The sequence below is a fragment of the Oncorhynchus tshawytscha genome, linkage group LG16 (assembly GCF_018296145.1).
Source record: "Oncorhynchus tshawytscha isolate Ot180627B linkage group LG16, Otsh_v2.0, whole genome shotgun sequence".
In the NCBI taxonomy this organism is placed as follows: Eukaryota; Metazoa; Chordata; class Actinopteri; order Salmoniformes; family Salmonidae; genus Oncorhynchus; species Oncorhynchus tshawytscha.
This window is the reverse complement of record NC_056444.1, coordinates 17691894-17700942: the sequence shown is the minus strand read 5'-3', so window position 1 is coordinate 17700942 and position 9049 is coordinate 17691894. Positions and strand designations below refer to the sequence as shown.

Sequence of the window (9049 nt, the reverse complement as noted above, 5' to 3'; positions counted from 1 at the left end):
TCCCCTCTGCTTTACTCCTCCCCTGCCCAGAATAGCACATGTTTAGGAGCTCACATGGCCCTGCCACTCAAGAAAGCCTCCCAGTGTGTGTGTGTGTGTGTGTGTGTGTGTGTGTGTGTGTGTGTGTGTGTGTATGTGTGTGTGTGTGTGTATATATATATATATATATGTACATACACACAAAAGTGGTTATAGTTTGAATAGGATTAGTACTCTGGCACATTGCAGTACTCAAGGCACATGGCCAGAAGAGCACCAATGCAAGAGTATAGTGGAAGCCATCCCCCTTTTTCTATCTCTCCCTCTTTACTTACTCTATCCCCTCTTGACCTCTGTTTCTCTTGTTTTCTTTGACTCTTCCCTATTTGACTGACTCACTCTCTCACCATCTCTCTCTCTCCTTGCAAGGCCACTACAGAAGGTATGCCTAGACTGTGACTCTATGGCTAAATAACAACTGAAGCTCTGAGCAGCAGGAGGGATAAAATAATTATGGGTGTTACAAGTTACGAACAATTGCACATTCCTCCTTGTGGCTATCCACAGTGTATGACTTAGAGCTAGTAGGTTTTCCTGATAAAAACTCTGGGTTCTAGTTAGGTACTAGGTTTGATTGGTCAGGTCACATAGCTGAGAAAAACTCCTGGCCCTACATGTTATCTACTCTACCAGACCCGTGTGAGCAGAGAGCTGTGGTACCAGGTGTTGATGCTCCGGGCCGAGGTCATGTGACCATGTCTCCCGCGTTAGCAGCACCTGAGGCTTAGCTGGGACTGCCAACTCCTGATCTGATGTCATGTGATGTCTGGACTCCTTTCAGGGATGGGTGCTGCTGCTCACCAGGGAAGCTGGTTGGGTATAGATAGGATATTCACACGGATGTGTGTGTATACAGTTGAAGTCAGAAGTTTACATACAACTTAGCCAAATACATTAAACTCAGTTTTTCACAATTCCTGACATTTAATCCAAGTAAAAATTCCCTCTCTTAGGTCAGTTAGGATCATCACTTTATTTTGAGAATGTGAAATGTCAGAATAATAGTAGAGAGAATTATTTATTTCAGCTTTTATTTCTTTCATCACATTCCCAGTGGGTCAGAAGTTTACATACACTCAATTAGTATTTGGAGGCATTGCCTTTAAATTGTTTAACTTAACCTTCCACAAGCTTCCCACAATAAGTTGGGTGAATTTTGGCCCATTCTTCCTGACAGAGCTGGTGCAACGGAGTCAGGTTTGTAGGCCTCCTTGCTCGCACACGCTTTTTCAGTTCGGCCCACAAATTTTCTATAGGATTGAGGTCAGGGCTTTGTGATGGCCACTCCAATACCTTGACTTTGTTGTCCTTCAGCCATTTTGCCACAACTTTAGAAGTATGCTTGTGTTCATTGTCCATTTGGAAGACCCATTTGCGACCAAGCTTTAACTTCCTGACTGATGTCTTGAGATGTTGCTTAAATATATCCGCATCATTTTCCTCCCTCATAATGCCATCTATTTTGTGAAGTGCACCAGTCCCTCCTGCAGCAAAGCACCCCCACAACATGATGCTGCCACCCACATGCTTCATGGTTGGGATGGTGTGCTTCGGCTTGCAAACCCCCCCCCCCTTTTCATCCAAACATAACAATGGTCATTATGGCCAAACAGTTATATTTTTGTTTCATCAGACCAGAGGACATTTCTCCAAAAAGGACGATCTTTGTCCCCATGTGCAGTTGCAAACTGTATTCTGGCATTTTTATTGCGGGTTTGGAGCAGTGGCTTCTTCCCTGCTGAGCGGACTTTCAGGTTATGTCGATATAGGACTCGTTTTACTGTGGATGTAGATACTTTTGTACCTATTTCCTCCAGCATCTTCACAAGGTCCTTTGCTGTTGTTCTGGGATTGATTTGCACTTTTCGCACCAAAGTACGTTCATCTCTGGGAGACAGAACGCATCTCCTTCCTGAGCGGTATGACGACTGCGTGGTCCCATGGTGTTTATACTTGCATACTATTGTTTTTACAGATGAACGTGGTACCTTCAGGTGTTTGGAAATTGCTCCCAAGGATGAACCAGACTTGTGGAGGTCTACAATTCTTTTTCTGAGGTCTTGGTTGATTTCTTTTGATTTTCCCATGATGTCAAGCAAAAAGGCACTGGGTTTGAAGGTAGGCCTTGAAATACATCCACAGGTACAGAAGGTACAGAAGCTTCTAAAGCCATGACATGATTTTCTGGAATTTTCCAAGCTGTTTAAAGGCACAGTCAACTTAGTGTATGTAAACTTCTGACCCACTGGAATTGTGATACAGTGAATTATAAGTGAAATAATCTGTCTGTAAACAAACTATAGTTTGTTAACAAGAAGTGGAGGGGTTGAAAAACTAGTGTATGTCAAATTCCGACTTCAGCTGTGTATGTATGTATGTATGTATGTATGTATGTATGTATGTATGTATGTATGTATGTATGTATGTATGTATGTATGTATGTATGTATGTATGTATGTATGTATGTATGTATGTATGTATGTACAGTGGGGCAAAAAAGTATTTAGTCAGCCACCAATTGTGCAAGTTCTCCCACTTAAAAAGATGAGAGAGGCCTGTAATTTTCATCACAGGTACACTTCAACTATGACAGACAAAATGAAAAAAAAAATCCAGAAAATCACATTGTAGGATTTTTAATGAATTTATTTGCAAATTATGGTGGAAAATAAGTATTTGGTCACCTACAAACAAGCAAGATTTCTGGCTCTCACAGACCTGTAACTTCTTCTTTAAGAGGCTCCTCTGTCCTCCACTTGTTACCTGTATTAATGGCACCCGTTTGAACTTGTTATCAGTATAAAAGACACCTGTCCACAACCTCAAACAGTCACACTCCAAACTCCACTATGGCCAAGACCAAAGAGCTGTCAAAGGACACCAGAAACAACATTGTAGACCTGCATCAGGCTGAGAAGACTGAATCTGCAATAGGTAAGCAGATTGGTTTGAAGAAATCAACTGTGGGAGCAATTATTAGGAAATGGAAGACATACAAGACCACTGATAATCTCCCTTGATCTGGGGCTCCACGCAAGATCTCACCCCGTGGGGTCAAAATGATCACAAGAACGGTGAGCAAAAATCCCAGAACCACACAGGGGGACCTAATGAATGACCTGCAGAGAGCTGGGACCAAAGTAACAAAGCCTACCATCAGTAACACACTACGCCGCCAGGGACTCAAATCCTGCAGTGCCAGACGTGTCCCCCTGCTTAAGCCAGTACATGTCCAGGCCCGTCTGAAGTTTGCTAGAGAGCATTTGGATGATCCAGAAGAAGATTGGGGGAATGTCATATGGTCAGATGAAACCAAAATATAACTTTTTGGTAAAAACTCAACCCGTTGTGTTTGGAGGAAAAAGAATGCTGAGTTGCATCTAAAGAACACCATACCTACTGTGAAGGATGTGGGTGGAAACATCATGCTTTGGGGCTGTTTGTCTGCAAAGGGACCAGGATGACTGATCCGTGTAAAGGAAAGAATGAAAGGGGCCATGTATCGTGAGATTTTGAATGAAAACCTCCTTCCATCAGCAATGACAATGATCCCAAACATACCGCCCGGGCAACGAAGGGGTGGCTTCGTAAGAAGCATTTCAAGGTCCTGGAGTGGCCTAGCCAGTCTCCAGATCTCAACCCCATAGAAAATCTTTGGAGGGAGTTGAAAGTCCGTGTTGCCCAGCAACAGCCCCAAAACATCACTGCTCTAGAGGAGATCTGCATGGAGGAATGGGCCAAAATACCAGCAACAGTGTGTGAAAACCTTGTGAAGACTTACAGAAAACGTTTGACCTCTGTCATTGCCAACAAAGGGTATATAACAAAGTATTGAGATAAACTTTTGTTCTTGACCAAGTACTTATTTTCCACCATCATTTGCAAATAAATTCATTAAAAATCCTACAATGTGATTTTCTGGATATTTTTTCTCATTTTGTCTGTCATAGTTGAAGTGTACCTATGATGAAAATTACAGGCCTCTCTCATCTTTTTAAGTGGGAGAACTTGCACAATTGGTGGCTGACTAAATACTTTTTTGCCCCACTGTATGTATGTATGTATGTATGTATGTATGTATGTATGTATGTATGTATGTATGTATGTATGTATGTATGTATGTATGTATGTATGTATGTATGTATGTATGTATGTATGTATGTATGTATGTATGTATGTATGTATGTGTGTGTGTGTGTGTGTGTGTGTGTGTGTGTGTGTGTGTGTGTGTGTGTGTGTGTGTATGTATATATATATATATATATATATATATATATATATGTGTATATGTATATGTATATGTACATACACACAAAAGTGGATTTGGCTATTTGAGTCACACCCATTGCTGACAGGTGTATAACATGGAGCACAAAGCCATTCAATCTCCATAGAGAAAACATTGGCAGTAGAATGGCCTTACTGAAGATCTCAGTGACTATCAACGTGGCACCGTCATAGAATGCCCCCTTTCTTAAAAATGTCTGCTCTGCTAAAGCTGCCCCGGTCAAATGTAAGTTCAGTTATTATGAAGTGGAAACATCCAGGAGCAACAAGAGCTTAGCTGCAAAGCGATAGGCCACACAAGTTCACAGAACGGGCCCGCCGAGTGCTGAAGCGCGTAGCATGTAAAAATGATGCCGTTGGTTGCAACACTCACTACAGAGTTCCAAACGGCCTCTGTAAGCAATGTTTGTCAGCAAGAACTGTTTGTCAGGAGCTTCATGAAATGAATTTCCATAGCCGAGCAGCCGCACACAAGCCTAAGGTCACCATACGCAATGTCAAGCGTTGGTTGGAGGTGTTTCCACTCTGGAGCAGTGGAAACGTGTTCTCTGGAGTGATGAATCACACTTCATCACCTGGCAGTCCGACGGACAAATTTGGGTTTGTCAGGTCCCAGGAGAAGACTTCCTGGCCCAATACATAGTGCCAATGTAAAGTTTGGTGGAGGAGGAATAATGGTCTGGGGCTGTTCTTCATGGTTCGGGCTAGGCCCCTTAGTTCAAGTGAAGGGAAATCATAATGCTACAGCATACAATGACATTTTAGATGATTCTGTGTTTCCAACTCTGTGGTAACAGTTTGGGGAAGGCCCTTTCCTGTTTCAGCATGACAATGCCCCCGTGCACAAAGCGAGATCCATACAGGAATGGTTTGTTGAGGTCGGTGTGGAAGAACTTGACTGGCCTGCACAGAGCCCTGACCTCAACACCATCGAACACCTTTGGGATGAATTGGAACGCAGACTACGAGCCAGGCCTAATCGACCAACATCACTAATGCTCTTGTGGCTGAATGGAAGCAAGTCCTAGCAGCAATGTTCTAACATCTAGTGGAAAGCCTTTCCAGAAAGTGTAGGCTGTTATAGCAGCAAAGTGGGGGGACCAACTCCATATTAATACCCATGATTTTGGAATTACATGTTTTTCAACGAGCACATGTCCACATACTTTTGGTTATGTAATGTGTGTGTATATATAGCAAGACATATATAGATAGAGAACAGAATGTGCATGCTTAACTGGTGCAGGACGCAGACACAATCTACTGCTTCAGACTCTGGACATCTCACAGCAACTTACCAGAGAGACCATGACAGCTGACTATCACCTCTGTCCAGTATGTGGGTTGTTGCACCACATTGGCAGACAAGAGTTTAAAAGATCAGTCAGCTGGCTTTGTGAGAGCATTCATATCAATTTTAGACGAGCTTAGCTTAACTAATAAAGTTAGTTATTTTGGGATGTTTTTTTAGCGAGCATACACAACTTAAGTTAGCTAGCTAGTCAACTTAATAACTTTGAAAATGTGCATGTCGAGAACTGGCCAGCTGTAAATTGGTGAGTTGTCACTTGCCAGCCACCTGACTCAATTACCTGATTCGCCTTCATTCAAAGTAAAACAGCTAACGCGTTAGCTAGCCAAATTTAGCTGACTGAAGTCCGTTCCAAGTGCCAGTGGCCGTTGCTAAATCTGGCAAAGTCAGCTAGCTAGGTAGGTAAGTATCCATCAAGCTAGACATAGTTAACTAGCTAACGTTAGCAATACGACTAACAAGACTTGCAACCTTCCGGTTACTAGTCCAATGTTCTAACCACTAGGCTACCCTGCCGCTCCAATCAGTTGTGTTGTGACAAGGTAGGGGGGTATACAGAAGATGGCCCTATTTGGTAATATAGCAAGTCCATATTATAGCAAGAACAGCTCAAATAAGCAAAGAGAAACGACAGTCCATCATTACTTTAAGACATGGTCAGTCAATACAGAAAATGTCAAGAACTTTGACAGTTTCTTCAAGTGTAGTTGCAGAAACCATCAAGTGCTATGATGAAACTGGTTCTCATGAGGACCACCACAGGAAGGGAAGACCCAGAGTTATCTCTGTTGCAAAGGAAAAGTTCATTATAGGTATCAGCCTCAGAAATTGCAGCCAAAATAAATTCTTTACAGAATTCAACAGACACATCTCAACATCAACTTTTCAGGGGAGACTGTATGAATCAGGCCTTCATGGTTGAATTGCTTCACAGAAACCACTACTAAAATACACAAATAAGAAGAAGAGACTTGCTCGGGCCAAGAAACACGAGCAATGGACATTAGACTGGTGGAAATGTGTCCTTTTTTCTGGAGTCCAAATAGTTTTTTTGTTTGTTTCAACTGCCTTTCTTTGTGAGATGCGGTGTGGGTGAACGGATGATCTCAGCATATGTGTATTTCCCACCGTAAAGCATGGAGGAGGAGGTGTTACGGTGTGGGGGTGCTTTGCTGGTAACACAGTTTTTGATTTATTTAGAATTCAAGGCACACTTAACCAGCATGGCTACCACAGCATTCTGCAGTGATACACCATCCCATCTGGTTTGGGCTTAGTGGGACTATGATTTGTTTTTCAACAGGACAATGACCCAACACACTTCCAGGCTGTGTAAGGGCTATTTAACCAAGAAGAAGAGTGATGGAGTGCTGCCTCAGATGCCCTGGCCTCCACAGTCCCCTGACCTCAACCAAATTGAGATGGTTTGGGATGAGTTGGACGGCAGAGTGAAGGAAAAGCAGCCAACAAGTGCTCAGCATATGTGGGAACTCCCTCAAGACTGTTTTTGGAAAAGCATTCCAGGTGAAGCTGGTTGAGAGAATGCCAAGAGGTTGCTAAGCTGTCATCAAGTCAAAGGGTGGCTATTTGTAGAATCTCAAATATAAAATATATTTAGTTTTGTTTATAACTTTTTTGGTTTCTACATGATTCCATATGTGCTATTTCATAGTTTTGATGTATTCACTATCATTATACAATGTAGGAAATAGTTAAAAAAAATTTAAAAAAACCTTGAATGAGTAGTTGTTCTTTTGACTGGTAGTGTGTGTGTATATATAGCTAATTTGTAATTAACAAAAAATTACAGACATTTAAAAATGTTTATGTTTAAATCCAATTATTATTAAAAAAAGGTCTCAACTACATGGCAACTGATTTGAATGATGAATGAAAATGTTAGCTTTCAGGCTCCTTGGATATGATAAACTCAGCAAAAAAGGAAACGTCCCTTTTTCAGGACCCTGTCTTTCAAAGATAATTCATAAAAATCCAAATAACACAGATCTTCATTGTAAAAGATTTAAACAATGTTTCCCATGCATGTTCAATGAACCATAAACAATTAATAAACATGCACCTGTGGAACGGTCATTAAGACACTAACAGCTTACAGACGCTAGGCTGGTCACAGTTATGAAGGTCACAGTTATGAAAACTTAGGTCACTAAAGAAGCCGTTCTACTGACTCTGAAAAACATCAAAAGAAAGATGCCCAGGGTCCCTGCTCATCTGCGTGAACGTCCCTTAGGCATGCTGAAAGGAGGCATGAGGACTGCAGATGTGGCCAGAGCAATAAATTGCAATGTCCGTACTGTGAGACGCCTAAGACAACAGTGCAACAGGGAGACAGGACAGACAGCTGATCGTCCTCGCAGCGGCAGACCACGTGTAACAATACCTGCACAGGATCGGTACATCCGAACATCACACCTGCGGGACAGGTACAGGATGGCAACAACAACTGCCCGAGTTACACCGGGAACACACAATCCCTCTATCAGTGCTCAGACTGTCTGCAATAGGCTGAGAGAGGCTGGACTGAGGGCTTGTAGGCCTGTTGTAAGGCAGGTCCTCACCAGACATCACCAGCAACAACGTCGCCTATAGGCACAAACCCACTGTTGCTGGAACAGACAGGACTGGCAAATAGTGCTCTTCACTGACGAGTCGCAGTTTTGTCTCACCAGGAGTGATGGTCGGATTCGTGTTTATCGTCGAAGGAATGAGCATTACACCGAGGCCTGTACTCTGGAGCGGGATCGATTTGGAGATGGAGGATCCGTCATGGTCTGGGGCGGTGTGTCACAGCATCATCGGACTGAGCTTGTTGTCATTGCAGGCGATCTCAACGCTGTGAGTTACTGGGAAGACATCCTCCTCCCTCATGTGGTACCCTTCCTGCAGGCTCATTCTGACATGACCCTCCAGCATGACAACGCCACCAGCCATACTGATCGTTCTGTGCGTGATTTCCCTCAAGACAGGAATGTCAGTGTTCTGCCATGGCCAGCGAAGAGCCCGGATCTCAATCGCATTGAGCACGTCTGGGGCCAGTTGGATCGGAGGGTGAGGTCTAGGGCCATTCCCCCCAGAAATGTCTGGGAACTTGCAGGTGCCTTGGTGGAAGAGTGGGGTAACATCTCACAGCAAGAACTGGCAAATCTGGTGCAGTCCATGAGGAGGAGATGCACTGCAGTACTTAATGCAGCTGGTGGTCACAACAGATACTGACTGTTACTTTTAATTTTGACCCCCCCCCCCTTTGTTCAGGGACACATTATTCCATTTATGTTAGTCACATGTCTGTGGAACTTGTTCAGTTTATGTCTCAGTTGTTGAATCTCGTTATGTTCATACAAATATTTACACATGTTATGTGGATAAAGGACATAAGATACACCATTAATT

At 43.0% G+C, this 9049-nt stretch overlaps 1 protein-coding gene across 1 annotated transcript in view; it reads right to left on the bottom strand.

Moving 5' to 3' along the window:
- Positions 1–8971: 8971 nt before the first annotated feature.
- Positions 8972–9049, bottom strand: part of LOC112236917 (gamma-aminobutyric acid receptor subunit rho-3-like) — a 10631-nt gene continuing 10553 nt past the window's right edge. Inside the window, exon 8 of the mRNA XM_042298599.1 lies at positions 8972–9049. This exon is cut by the window's right edge and continues 1371 nt beyond it. The gene's annotated coding sequence lies outside the window, so the exon portion shown is untranslated.